Here is a 14,004-nt window from a genome sequence, read left to right as displayed (position 1 = left end):
TACTGATAACTAAAATTCAGTGTCTTTAGAAATCAGCTTTATATACATTCACCTGATGCAAGTGCATGGGCCTCAATTTATCAAAGCGTCAATCTCAGTGCATTCGCCAGCGTCAATACGCTCGCCAGACATTGTCAGACATCGCTGCTGAGGATCTGAATATGATCCCCTTATTTATTAAAAAACCTGTAAGAAAAACGTGCACCAAGGCGGGATGAGCATCGGATTGTTGTTAACAAACCCTTAAACTGCCGCACTTCTGCATCACAAACACTATAATAAATCTATTAACCCCTAATCATCTGCTCCTGACATCGCCGCCGCCACTAATAAAAATATTAACCCCTATTCCGCTGCTTCCCAACATCGCCGCAACTATACTAAAATAATTAACCCCTATTCCGCCACTCCCCGACATCACCGCCACCTAAATAAAGTTATTAACCCCTATCCCCTGCTCCCGACACCGCTGCCACTAAATAAACATAATAACCCCTAAACCTCTGGCCTTCCACATCATCACCACTAAATAAACCTATTAACCCCTAAACCGTCAGCCCCCACATCGCAAAAAACTAAATAAAGCTTTTAACCCCTAGCATAATAGTTAGGGTAGGTTAATTTATAGTTTAAAATTAGTTTATTTTCTACAGGTAAGTTTTAATTTATAGTAAGATAGGGATCTTGTAATTTTAATTTAAAGTTAAGGGGTTGTTAGGTTTAGGGGTTAATAGCTTAATTTAGTTTTTTGTGATGTGGGGGGCTGAAGGTTTAGGGGTTAATAGGTTTAGTTAGTGGTGGTCATGTGGGAGGGTTTTTAGGTTTAGGGCTTAATAAGTTTATTTAGTGGCGGCAGTGTCGGGGAGCAGAAGGATAGGGGTTAATAAAACAATTTGTGTCAGCAATGTCAACCATAGAAATCAATGTAATATACATCATTCTCTTGCAGCATTGAACATAAGCTTTCGGTGCTTTCAGACTCCCATTGAGTTCTATGGCATCCGCAGCCTCAAGGGTGGCGGTTTGAAAACTAGGTACGTGGCGTTGGAATAGCCGCAAGCGTACCAGTTAAATGTTTGATAAATTGGGAAAAGGGTCAAATAGAGTTGAATGTGTATTCGGAACATCTGTAATGACGTAAGCATCAATCTGTGTCAGATTGAGATTGCGGGATCGTATGTTATGTCACAAATTTCAACATTTGTCAATCTTGACGCTTTGATAACTACGGCGGATCAATCTCGCAACAAATCCGACACGGAATTCAAGCTCATTTTCAGTTGACGCTTTGATAAATAGACCCCATGGTCTTTGTGGCACCTCCTCAGCATTCTACTGAAATTGTATATTGTAAATGTGCTAGTCTTTATATTAGAAGAAAACATAATTTGTTTACAAAAAAATAACAGAAGTGATGTACAGGGGATACCTTTAATGGATAACTGAGTATCTCAGTGTCCTAAAAGCTTGCAGCTGTATCCCCTGTTAGTGAGCCATTAATGATGTCATCTGCAAAAGGATTTATGCTTTATTTGATGTCCCTTTAATAAGAGATTAATATGCAGCAGCTGTAAGTAAAAGTACAATGTACCATTTACAGTATAGATTGGTCACTATATAAACTGTTCACTGTCATATTTATCTTTTAGTTATTCTTTAATAAATACATTTATCTTATGTAAAAAGTAAATATTTACTTACACATTATTATGTGCATGACATCTATTCCATAGCAAGAGACATTTGTGGAATTTACAAAAAGAGGCTGAAGGAGCGCCTAACCAAAGGCAAGGTCTAATAGCAAAGAATGTTGGGGAAGTAATATATGTCTTAAAAAGTGCGTATATTTAATAACAATGATTACATTAATTACATAAAATATATATCACAAGTAAATGCATGGATGCATGACTTAAATAATTACAATCTTAAAATACACCTAATATAGAATAGTAGAGCATGTGCTCTTAGAGTATGACAGTCAGATGAGAACAGTCAAGATAAAAACAACAGTTAAAACATAGAATCAATGTGAAATATAAAAAACATAAAAAACAATGAAAAAGCAGTAAATATGAGGCAATCAATGCCAAGTGTGAGTTAATGCAAGTAAGTACAAAAGTTCATCAAGTGATATCTCAGTTCTCCTCCTAAATGTTGTCCAATGTGCAGGTGCAAAAAAAGATGATGTTATCTCCACAATATAAATGCTGTGTTAAAAAAAAATCTCAAAATATTGCAAAAAATGTGAAAAAATGTGACAAAAATATAAAAAATATATAAAAAATGAGTACAGCTGTGTATATCCAAAAACCAATGGGTGATGCACAATATATATAAAAAATTAAAAGTAAAAAATCAATCAAAAATCAAAATTAGCATTCAGTGATAGTTAATTCAATCTTAGAAATAAGATAACCAAAAAACAATAGATGTGAAGGTCCTCAAATCCTGTGAAAAAGAAATAATAACAACATAGAGCAGTACTGTTTGAATAGCTTCGTGTGATTGAAATACAGGTGGCCCTCGTTTTACAACGGTTCAATTTACACCGTTTCAGAATAACAACCTTTTTTTCCAGTCATGTGACTGCTATTGAAAAGCATTGAGAAGCAGTGCATTTACTAAAATAGCCAGTAGGTGGAGCAGTCCACTTGTGTTGCAGCAAAGCCAAGCAAGCTGAAATTAATCAGTTTAACCAGAGCTGAGCTATCGAGCAGATTTCAAAGGAACAAGATCTTCCTGTCTATAAATCAGTCCAGATTGGAATGCATAGAAAGAACTGTTTGCAGAAAAATGCAAGTGAAGTCTGTGTTGTGTGATTATTTTATTAGGTTTATAATGCTGTTTAGCAAATGTTTTTGTTCATTTAACTTAGTTTACTTATATATTCTGTGTTGTGTGATTATTTTATTAGGTTTATAATGCTGTTTAGCATTTAAAGTCTTCATTTCAAAGCTTTAAACATAATGTATTAGGTGTTACTTATGACAATTTTGAGAGGGGCCTGGAACCTATCTCCCTCACTTCCCATTGACTTACATTATAAACTGGGTTTCAATTTACAACGGTTTCGATTTACAACCATTCCTTCTGGAACCTAACCCCGGCGTAAACTGAGGGCTACCTGTATAGCTCACCATATATGTTACATATGTATATATATATATGGTTAGCTATATGTCAATCACACGTCATTTATTCAAACAGTACTGCTCTATGTTGTTATTATTTCTTTTTCACAGGATTTGAGGACCTTCACATCTATTGTTTTTTGGTTATCTTATTCTAAGATTGAATTAAAGGGACAGTCAACCATAGAATTGTTATTGTTATAAAAGATAGATAATCCCTTTCTTACCCATTCCCCAGTATTGCATAACCAACACAGTTATATTAATATACTTTTTACCTCTGTGATTACCTTGAATCTAGGAACCTTCTTCCAGCCCCCTGATCACATGACTGTGACTGTTTATTATCTATTGTCTTAAATTTAGCATTGTATTGTGCTAGATCTTAAATAACTTTCTGTGCCTGAACACAGTGTTATCTATATAGCCCATGTGTACTTTCTGTCTCTTTGTGTTGAAAAGAGATTTAAAAAGCATGTGATACGAGGCGGCCCTCAAAGGCTTAGAAATTAGCATATGAGCCTACCTTGGTTTAGTTTAAACTAAGAATATCAAGAGAAAAAAGCAAATTTGATGATAAAAGTAAATTGGAAAGTCAATTAAAATTAAAAGTCCTATCTGAATAATGAAAGTTTAATTTATACTTGACTGTCCCTTTAAACCAAATCCAGCGAGTGCAGTCCCTTATTGGATATAGACTGTATACTTGATTGACTTTGCACCCTGGTTGATGACTACACAGCATTGTGAGTGCAGACACACACGGAGGATATATATATATGTATAAAATACGGAAGGAGACTGCACTCTCAGACCGGACCGGGTACACATCCCATGACCCTGCAACATGCTCTCAGCCCTGGAAACATTAGTAGCAAAAGTTGATGTGCTTCCAGGCAAAGCTTATTTATGTATATAACAAAGAGTCTCAAGCAAATTATATAATGTACAGCAAAATGTCTATATTATAAAAGCTATAACTAAATTCTTTATGCTTTTCTTATTTTACCCATCTTTATATTTTACCTGTAAGAAGCAGCTAAGCATTTTCTAGTGGCATATGCAGATATCAGTAATTTACTGTGGTATATATTTATATGTATTTTAACAATCCTGCAAATAGATGCTCTAGTCTGCTTGCAATCTAGATATGCTTATATTATGCAGAAAAGGGGAAAAGTCAGTACTGACATGCATATGGCACTTAAAGGGTTAAGATTATGAATTTATTCCAAAAGTACTTTTTTTAAAGGGATATTAAATAGTAAAAATATAATTGGAGGATGAATGATGAAGATATGACGTATTTAAAGCAAAAACTAATATTGATGTATTTTTTTATATTGGCTGTTTAAAGATTGAAGCAAAAATTATATAAAGTTTTAGTTTGTATACAATTTTTTATTTCTATAAATTAATGAGTGCCACCATGCTGAAACCTAGGTTTACCCTATCAAATCCTGTCTGCTTAGGACAATTAGGCACAGATATTGGGCTGCATTTATCAACTACCGGATGGACAGTGTTCGTTCACGCGAACCTGTTCGCCCGGCATTTCAAAAGGAGGACAGCGTATTGCAGCAATATGCTGCCCATATTTAACAATGCACAAGTGTTTGCTTGTGCAATGCTGCCCCCTGCTTGCGCTAGTCCAATGGCGCGCAAGTAGGGGGTTAGGGGGTTGTCAGTCACCCTGAGGTGGGTGATTTAATTTGCCAGCTAATTGCTGGCATACTGGTTAGGAAGTTCTGGTCTGATGACTGCTGCTTCTTAACTTTCATGCGAGCCTGCATCTGTTCAAATCATCCAATAGGATTTACGCAGCTCTCATCCTATTGGCTGATTTTAAATTTTCAGCCAATAGGAATGCATGTTACCCCAATATAACGGGTACCTCACATTCAATCTTCTGTGTGTGGCGGACGATTGCATGAAGAGGACCTCCACGTCGGATGACCGCTCCGCTGCCGATCCACCTCCGTTCCAAGCCACCAGAATGAAGATTGAAGACGGTCCAGTTGAATATGGTCCCACGCTGAAGAAGACCTTTGCCGCCTGGATGAAGACTTTGCTCCGCCTGGAAGAAGATGGATGTCTGGACTTCAGAAATGGTGAGTACATTTTTTGGGGTTAGTGTTAGGTCTTTTTTTTTGGGGGGGGGGGGTGTTTATAGATTAGGGCTTTTTCTTTGGTACTAAATGAGCTGATTGCCCATATAAATGCCCCTTTAGGGACAATGGATATATTTTTTTTAAGTTAGGTCTTTTTTATTTTGGGGGGTTGTACTGTATTTTTGTGTAAAAGAGCTGTTAAACTTAGGGAAAATATATATATACTTATCACGCTATCTTTACCTCAAGTCGTAATTTTAAAGTTAAACCCTGTTTTCAGTTTTGATCTTAATAAAAGTTATATTTTATTTACACTGTAGTACCTAACCTGATCCCAGAGTTGGAAGATATGTTTCCTTTTGGGTTATATCTGTAATAAATTGTTTCTTTCGGACCGCCTCTGGGAACCTAGCCATGGGTCCCAGCTTGCACGTCTTGTAATTCTCTGTCTGGGAAATTAGCTATCTATCTATTTATCTATCCATCTATCGAATCTATCTATCTATTGAATTTATCTATTTATCTATCAAATCTATTTATCTAACTAATCTATCTATCTGTCAGGGTTTTTACCTGTTTTGTTTGCCATGTGCTGATGGCAGCCATTTTATTCACCTCTCTTGCAGACTATGGTGCATTGTGGGGTATGCTGCTCATTTCCTGCACTTCCTTTTATGGCCAGCCTGGTGTGCATCATCCGTGTGAGACAGGATGCAGTCTCAGAATTGTGATGTCATCACTTAATATTAAAAGGGCCTCTGTTCAGAATGTTTTGCCTTTGCGTTGTCCCAGACCTGTTTGTGAGAGCTACTGTATATCTGATGTCCCTCCTGGTTCCTGATTCCTGGCTTGTTCCTGACTTCTGTTTTCCTTGTTCCTGATTCCGGCTCGTCTGACTACTCGCTTTGGCTCCTGACTCGGCTGGTCTGACTACCAGCTCTGGTTTTAGATTCCTGGCTTGTTATTTGACTTGTGGACTTTTTATTATTTTTTGCTGTTAATAAAGGTGTGATTATTTTTGCACTTCTCATCTCAGTCTGATTCCTGGCACCCTGACACTATCAAATCTATTTATCTCTTGGCTGGGCTGTTATCTGACAACCACTTGTGTGTTGGCCAAATGTCTGTCGGCTAACAGTCCGGCCATGGTCTGTGACCACCTGCACAACTAACATAGACATTAACCAGACAGAAATTATTGTAACACTTACCTTGGTATTTACAGCCTATGTAGAACCTTCACATGCATTAAACAGACAGACATTAGTATAACACTTACCTTGGTATTTACAGCATATGTATACCCTTCACATACATTAAACAGACAGACATTAGTGTAACACTTACCTTGGTATTTACAGCGTATGTATATCCTTCACATACATTTAACAGACAGACATTAGTGTAACACTTACCTTGGTATTTACAGCCTATGAAGAACCTTCACATACATTACACAGACAGACATTAGTGTAACACTTACCTTGGTATTTACAGCCTATGTTTACCCTTCACATACATTAAACAGACATACATTAGTGTAACATTTACCTTGGTATTTACAGCCTATGTTTACCCTTCACATACATTAAACAGACAGACATTAGTCTAACACTTACCTTGGTATTTACAGCCATTGAGGCCTACTTATCAAGCCGTCAACTGTGCTGTATTCGCCGGCACTAATATGCTCGCCTGACATCGCCTAACATCGCGGCCGCAGACCTGAATACGCTCTCCATATTTATCAAAAAAGCTGTCAAAAAGCTGCGCACCAAGTACGGGGTGATGAGCAGCGGACTGATGTTAACTAATAGTCATCGATCTTGCTGCTATTTGGCTTTTTACCAGCTTTATTTATCCTCTGTCACTAAACACTGCCACTATACTAAAATGTTTAACCCCTATCCCGCCTCTCCCGCCTCTCCTGTATCAGCCAATAGAATGCGAGCTCAATCTGATTGGCTGATTGAATCAGCCAATTGGATTGAACTTGAATCTGATTGGCTGATTCAATCAGCCAATCAGATTTTTCCTACCTTAATTCCGATTGGCTGATAGAATCCTATCAGCCAATCGGAATTCGAGGGACGCCATCTTGGATGATGTCACTTAAAGGAACCTTCATTCGTCGGTAGTCGTCGGTAGGAAGAGGATGTTCCGCGCCGGAGGTCTTGAAGATGGAGCCGCTCCTCGTCGGATGGATGAAGATAGAAGATGCTGCTTGGATGAAGATGTCTGCCGGTCCGGATGTCCTCTTCTGCCCGGATAGGATGAAGACTTCTGCCGCTCCGGATGTCTTCTTTTGGTCCAACGGTGCTCGGCTGAGTGAAGACGACTCAAGGTAGGGAGATCTTCAGGGGGTAGTGTTAGGTTTATTTAAGGGGGGTTTGGGTTAGAGTAGGGGTATGTGGGTGGTGGGTTTTAATGTTGGATGGTGGTATTTTTTACAGGCAAAAGAGCTGATTTCTTTGGGGCATGCCCCGCAAAAAGCCCTTTTAAGGGCTGGTAAGGTAATAGAGCTGTTAACTATTTTAATTTAGATTAGGGTAGGGAATTTTTTTATTTTGGGGGGCTTTGTTATTTTATTAGGGGGCTTAGAGTAGGTGTAATTAGCTTAAAATTCTTGTAATCTTTTTTTATTTTTTGTAATTTAGTGTTTGTTTTTGTAATTTAGTTTAGTTTATTTAATTGTAGGTACTTATAGTTAATTGATTTAATTAATTTATTGATAGTGTAGTGTTAGGTTTAATTGTAACTTAGGTTAGGATTTATTTTACAGGTAATTTGGTAATTATTTTAACTATGTAGCTATTAAATAGTAAATAACTATTTAATAACTATTGTACCTAGTTAAAATAAATACAAAGTTGCCTGTAAAATAAATATAAATCCTAAAATAGCTACAATATAATTATTCGTTATATTGTAGCTATATTAGGGTTTATTTTACAGGTAAGTATTTAGTTTTAAATAGGAAGACTTTAGTTAATAATATTTAATTTATTTCGTTAGATTAAAATTATATTTAATTTAGGGGGGTGTTAGGGTTAGATTTAGCTTTAGGGGTTAATACATTTATTAGAGTAGCGGCGAGGTCCGGTCAGAAGATTAGGGGTAAACACTTAAAGTTAGGTGTCGGCGATGTTAGGGGGGGCAGATTAGGGGTTAATACTATTTATTATAGGGTTTGCGAGGCGGGAGTGAGGCGGTTTAGGGGTTATTACATTTATTATAGTTGTGGCGAGGTTCGGTCGGCAGATTAGGGGTTAATAAGTGTAGGTAGGTAGCGGCGACATTGGGGGCAGCAGATTAGGGGTTAATAAATATATTATAGGGGTCGGCGATGTTATGGGCAGCAAATTAGGGGTACATAGCTATAATGTAGGTTGCGGCGGTTTCCGGAGCGGCAGATTAGGGGTTAATAATATAATGCAGGGGTCAGCGATAGTGGGGGCGGCAGATTAGGGGTTAATAAGTGTAAGGTTAGGGGTGTTTAGACTCGGGGTACATGTTAGGGTGTTAGGTGCAGACTTAGAAAGTGTTTCCCCATAGGAAACAATGGGGCTGCGTTAGGAGCTGAACGCTGCTTTTTTGCAGGTGTTAGGTTTTTTTTCAGCCCAAACTGCCCCATTGTTTCCTATGGGGAAATCATGCACGAGCGCATTTTTCCAGCTATCCGCTACCGTAAGCAACGCTGTTATTGAGAGTTGAAGTGGCGGTAAATATGCCTGTTCGCTCCCTTTTTGGAGCCTAACGCAGCCCTTCAGAGAACTCTAAATACCAGCGTTATTTAAAAGGTGTGGGGGGGGGAACACGCGTAGCTAATGCACCCCTTTGGCCGCAAAACTCTAAATCTAGCCGTTAGTATGTTAGACAGCAAATAGAGGAGCAACAGCAGAACTGAATAAATTTATGCAAGTAGACATATATGGTCAATTAGATAAAATTCTGCAGAAAACTGTTGAGGAAGATAAACTTAACATTATACATATTAAACGCTCTAAATATCTTAGAGATAAGAATGACTACTCTTCTAATGAAGTGTACATATGGCATAGACAAAATCACTGTAGAATGGGATATAAAAATAACCAACCAAGGCAAAACAATACACCAAGTAATGATACCAATAACAAACAAGATGTACAACCAAACAACAAGGGATTCAAGAGACGTAAAAATAAAAAGAACAAGGAAAGGAGCGTAACATTTAGTGAAACTGAGCCAGGCACAACAGATGATTATGGCTCCCTCTCTGCCTTCTCTAGTTCTTTTGAAGAACATACTGGGTCAGATTTAGAACCCGCAGGCGTCGCAGGTAGCACAGGGGCTAGTTCAGTTAATACGGTTATCACTGTTCCAGGATCTCAGACCACAAATACTAATATTAATACAGTTACACAAGTGGCACAGAAAAAGGAACTAGGAGCAAAACCAAAAACACAAGGAGATAGTAAGACGAGTAACACAAATAAATATTTACTTAAACCTACCCTCACTAACAGTGATAGTGTACAAACAACCACTAGCCAAGTTGACAGCCAGGTTTTTCAACAGCTTATAGGGACAGGAGATGGAAGGGGGTCCAAAGACAAATACCATACAGAAATGAAAAAACAAGTACTCACTATGGAACAACAAGACACAGAGCAAGTAAATAATACAGGAATTATCAATCTTTCCTCATATGTTTTGTGTGAGGTAGAAACTAAGGTTCTTACATATGGTTTAGGTTTATATCTTACCAGAAATTTTAATTTGTTTCAGACCATACTCGACGTTAATAAATTCATACACTCCATCACTTTGAAGAAATTTTATTTCTCTAATATATCAGAGACTGTGGGAGATGAAAAACTTGGGAATGACCTGGAACAAATACCTGACTTGAAATTTGAGGATGCCTGCACAATGTTAACCCTTAGGGAGCTTGAGAACGAACAAATAGTAAAAGAAACTTTAGAACCTGTTAAGGGTAAATTGATGAAACCGAATTCAAAGTTTTACCCCATTCAAGAAAGTGGTAAACAACTTGAGTTGTTCCATAAAAGGGTTATAGAAGATCTTAAGACTCTGTCAACCTGCCCAAATTCCAATTCCAATCTATCTAAGAAGGAAAGGGATGCTATAGCTTCTTTACAATCCAATAGAAATATTGTGGTCAAAAACTCTGACAAGGGTGGGAGCATTGTGATTTTGAATAGACATGACTATGTACAAGAGGCCTTGCGCCAGCTAAATGATCCAAAAACATATGAGCCTCTAGGCCACAAACTAGTAAAAAGCTTTTAAAAAAGAACTATCCTCTTTGCTGGATGATGGATTATATCTGGGGATGTTGGATCAAAAGACAGCTGATTGCCTATATGTCATCCATCTGGTTACCCCAATATTCCACCACCTGCCAAAGACACATAAAGGACTGCAGAATGTAAAAGGCAGGCCAAATGTATCGGGAATAGGCTCCCTTTTGGAGCCCCTATCCGAGTGGCTTGACTCGTTCTTGCAGCCCTTGGTTTTAAATCTCTGCTCTTACCTTAAAGACACAACACATATTCTTAGATTGCTTAGACCTAGAGTGGAGTAGTGAATACAGTTGGCTTACTGTCGATGTTGTATTGCTATACTCAACAATACCCCATGATCTAGGTCTACATGCTATCTCTTTCTTTTTAGACACTAGAACTAACTTACCCAATAGTAGCAAATTGTTTCTTATTAGGGTGACAGAATTTTTGCTCAATCATAACTATTTTCTCTTCGAGGGGATTTTCTACCTGCAGAGACGTGGGACAGCGATGGGGGCCAAATTTGCCCCCTCCTACGCAAACATATTCATGGGTTGGTGGGAGCTTTCCCATGTCTATGCAGGTGGGGGTCCCCTCGGGGAGAGGATAGTTTTTTACAGAAGATATATTGGCGATTTGATCATGATCTGGAGGAGTGATCAAGACAATGCTGAATCATTTGTAAACTACCTAAACAGAAATGATAAAGGCATATCATTTACCACATCTGGGACAAGGATGAGGTAGTTTTTTTTTACCTTACCCTCTCCACAAAATCCTCTACAAAAGGTGTAATCTCTAAACTGTACAGGAAACCGTTCTCTGGTAATCAGTTACTCCATGCTGATAGCAATCATCCAAAGCACGTTTTCAAAGTTATTGTCAAGGGACAAATGCTTAGAGTAAGACGAAATTGCTCAGAACACCCAGATTTTGAACAAGAAGTTGAAACACTGAGTAGACGTTTTGGCGGATAGAGGGTATTCCAAACAAATCATAGAAGAGGCTATAAAGGTTATAGCGAAAGTAGATAGGATCAGCCTCCTTGAAAAACACACAGGTAAACAGAAACAAAAAAATGGTTTAAATTTTGTGACATAATATTTGAACAAATTCTATAAAATCTGTGATATTATCAGAAAGTATCTACCCATTTTATATGGGGATGACCCACTTAAATTATTGATAGGGGAAGGCTGTAATTTTATCAATGCTAAAAATTTAACATTGGCAAATATGATCTCACCTAGCATGCTCCCTAAAATTACTGGCAATAGCACATGGCTACAATGCTCAGGAACATACAGGTGTGGACATTCACACTGTAAAGCTTGTGACTATATTAGTCAAGGTTCCCAATTCCAGTCCTATGTAACAGGGGAAGTGTTCTCCACAAGAGGGTGTATCAAATGCTCTAGTAACTATGTTATCTATCTTGTAGAGTGCAACCTATGTCTCAAACGATATGTAGGCCTCACTACCAGGAATGTTCGTAAGAGAGTAAGGGAACATTTAGGTTACATTAAAAATAATCAAAATTGCTCTGCTCTGTCAGAACACTTTATTTTTGAGCACAAACAAAAGGTTGACACATTTAGGTGGAAGGCCATAGAAACTGTACTTATCCCCGCTAGAGGTGGCAACAGGAACACGCTCCTGGGTCGTCAGGAAGTGTATTGGATACATAAGTTGCAGACATTGGTATCCCATTGAAGTATATTTTATGTCTATTTCACATTTCCTCTTTATATATGTATCTACTTATCTTCTGGTATCTATTTAATTGACCAATTACTTAGTTTTCTTACGATTAATGACTACATCTATATGTGTAACAATTCATTTCCAAATCCATACAATGTAAGCAAGGTCTACGTTTAGGGCTCACTAAATTATTTGTTGACTAAATTATATAATTAACTAATAGGAAAGCATATCACTGCCTTAGGTAGGGAGAGCGTATATCTATAAAGGGTTTATTTAAGGGTACAAATTGAAATTTATTGTATAATAAATTTGTTTGGGGCATGATATTTATCAAGCTCATTGCATGTACTTTACAGTGTAGTGAATTTACTTTGGAGCATGATATTTATCATACTCATTGCGTGTACTTTACAGTGTAGTGAATTTACTTTGGAGCATGATATTTATCATGCTCATTGCGTGTACTTTACAGTGTAGTGAATTTACTTTGGAGCATGATATTTATCAAGCTCATTGCATGTACTTTACAGTGTAGTGAATTTACTTTGGAGCATGATATTTATCATGCTCATTGCGTGTACTTTACAGTGTAGTGAATTTACTTTGGAGCATGATATTTATCAAGCTCATTGCATGTACTTTACAGTGTAGTGAATTTACTTTGGAGCATGATATTTATCAAGCTCATTGCGTGTACTTTACAGTGTAGTGAATTTACTTTGGAGCATGATATTTATCATGCTCATTGCGTGTACTTTACAGTGTAGTGAATTTACTTTGGAGCATGATATTTATCAAGCTCATTGCGTGTACTTTACAGTGTAGTGAATTTACTTTGGAGCATAATATTTATCAAGCTCATTGCATGTACTTTACAGTGTAGTGAATTTACTTTGGAGCATGATATTTATCAAGCTCATTGCGTGTACTTTACAGTGTAGTGAATTTACTTTGGAGCATGATATTTATCAAGCTCATTGAGTGTATTTACTCATTTTGTTTAAATCCTAAATAACTCTATCCATTTATGCATTTCCTAATAGCTTCAACAAAGCGTAGTTGCTATTATTCTTACACTTATATTAAAAAAAAAAATCACGTATTATATCATTATTTAATGATCTCTTCGTTTGTGTATTTAGTAGCTGAGTATTTTGTACAAAAATCTTTACTTTTTTTTTTTAATTAACTCTTAAATAGGAGGGGCTAATATACCCTTAAAGGACCAGTCAACACAGTAGATTTGCATAATCAACAAATGCAGGATAACAAGACAATGCATTTAGCACTTAGTCTGAACTTCAAATGAGTAGTAGATTTTTTTTTCTGACAATTTTAAAAGTTATGTCTTTTTCCACTCCCCATGTACCATATGACAGCCATCAGCCAATCAAAAATGCATACATGTACCATGTGACAGCCATCAGCCATTCACAAATGCATACACACTTATTCTTGCACATGCTCAGTAGGAGCTGGTGACTCAAAAAGTTTAAATATAAAAAGACTGTGCACATTTAGTTAAAGGAAGTAAATTGGAAAGTTGTTTAAAATGACATGCTCTATCTGAATAATGAAACTTTAATTTTGATTGAGTGTCCCTTTAAAAGCACAACTTCAACAAGGAGGTTTAGATCTATGATTATGGCCAACCGCCGAAACGCGTAAGATCAGGCTTATGCTCCACTAGCTGATGTCTCTACCACGCATTTAACATGTTGGAATAAAGGATACCTTTTAACACTAACCGGGAGTTGAGAT

The sequence above is a fragment of the Bombina bombina genome, chromosome 10 (assembly GCF_027579735.1).
Source record: "Bombina bombina isolate aBomBom1 chromosome 10, aBomBom1.pri, whole genome shotgun sequence".
NCBI classification, from domain to species: domain Eukaryota; kingdom Metazoa; phylum Chordata; class Amphibia; order Anura; family Bombinatoridae; genus Bombina; species Bombina bombina.
The sequence above is the reverse complement of the archived record's forward strand: the minus strand, read 5'-3'. Positions refer to the sequence as shown.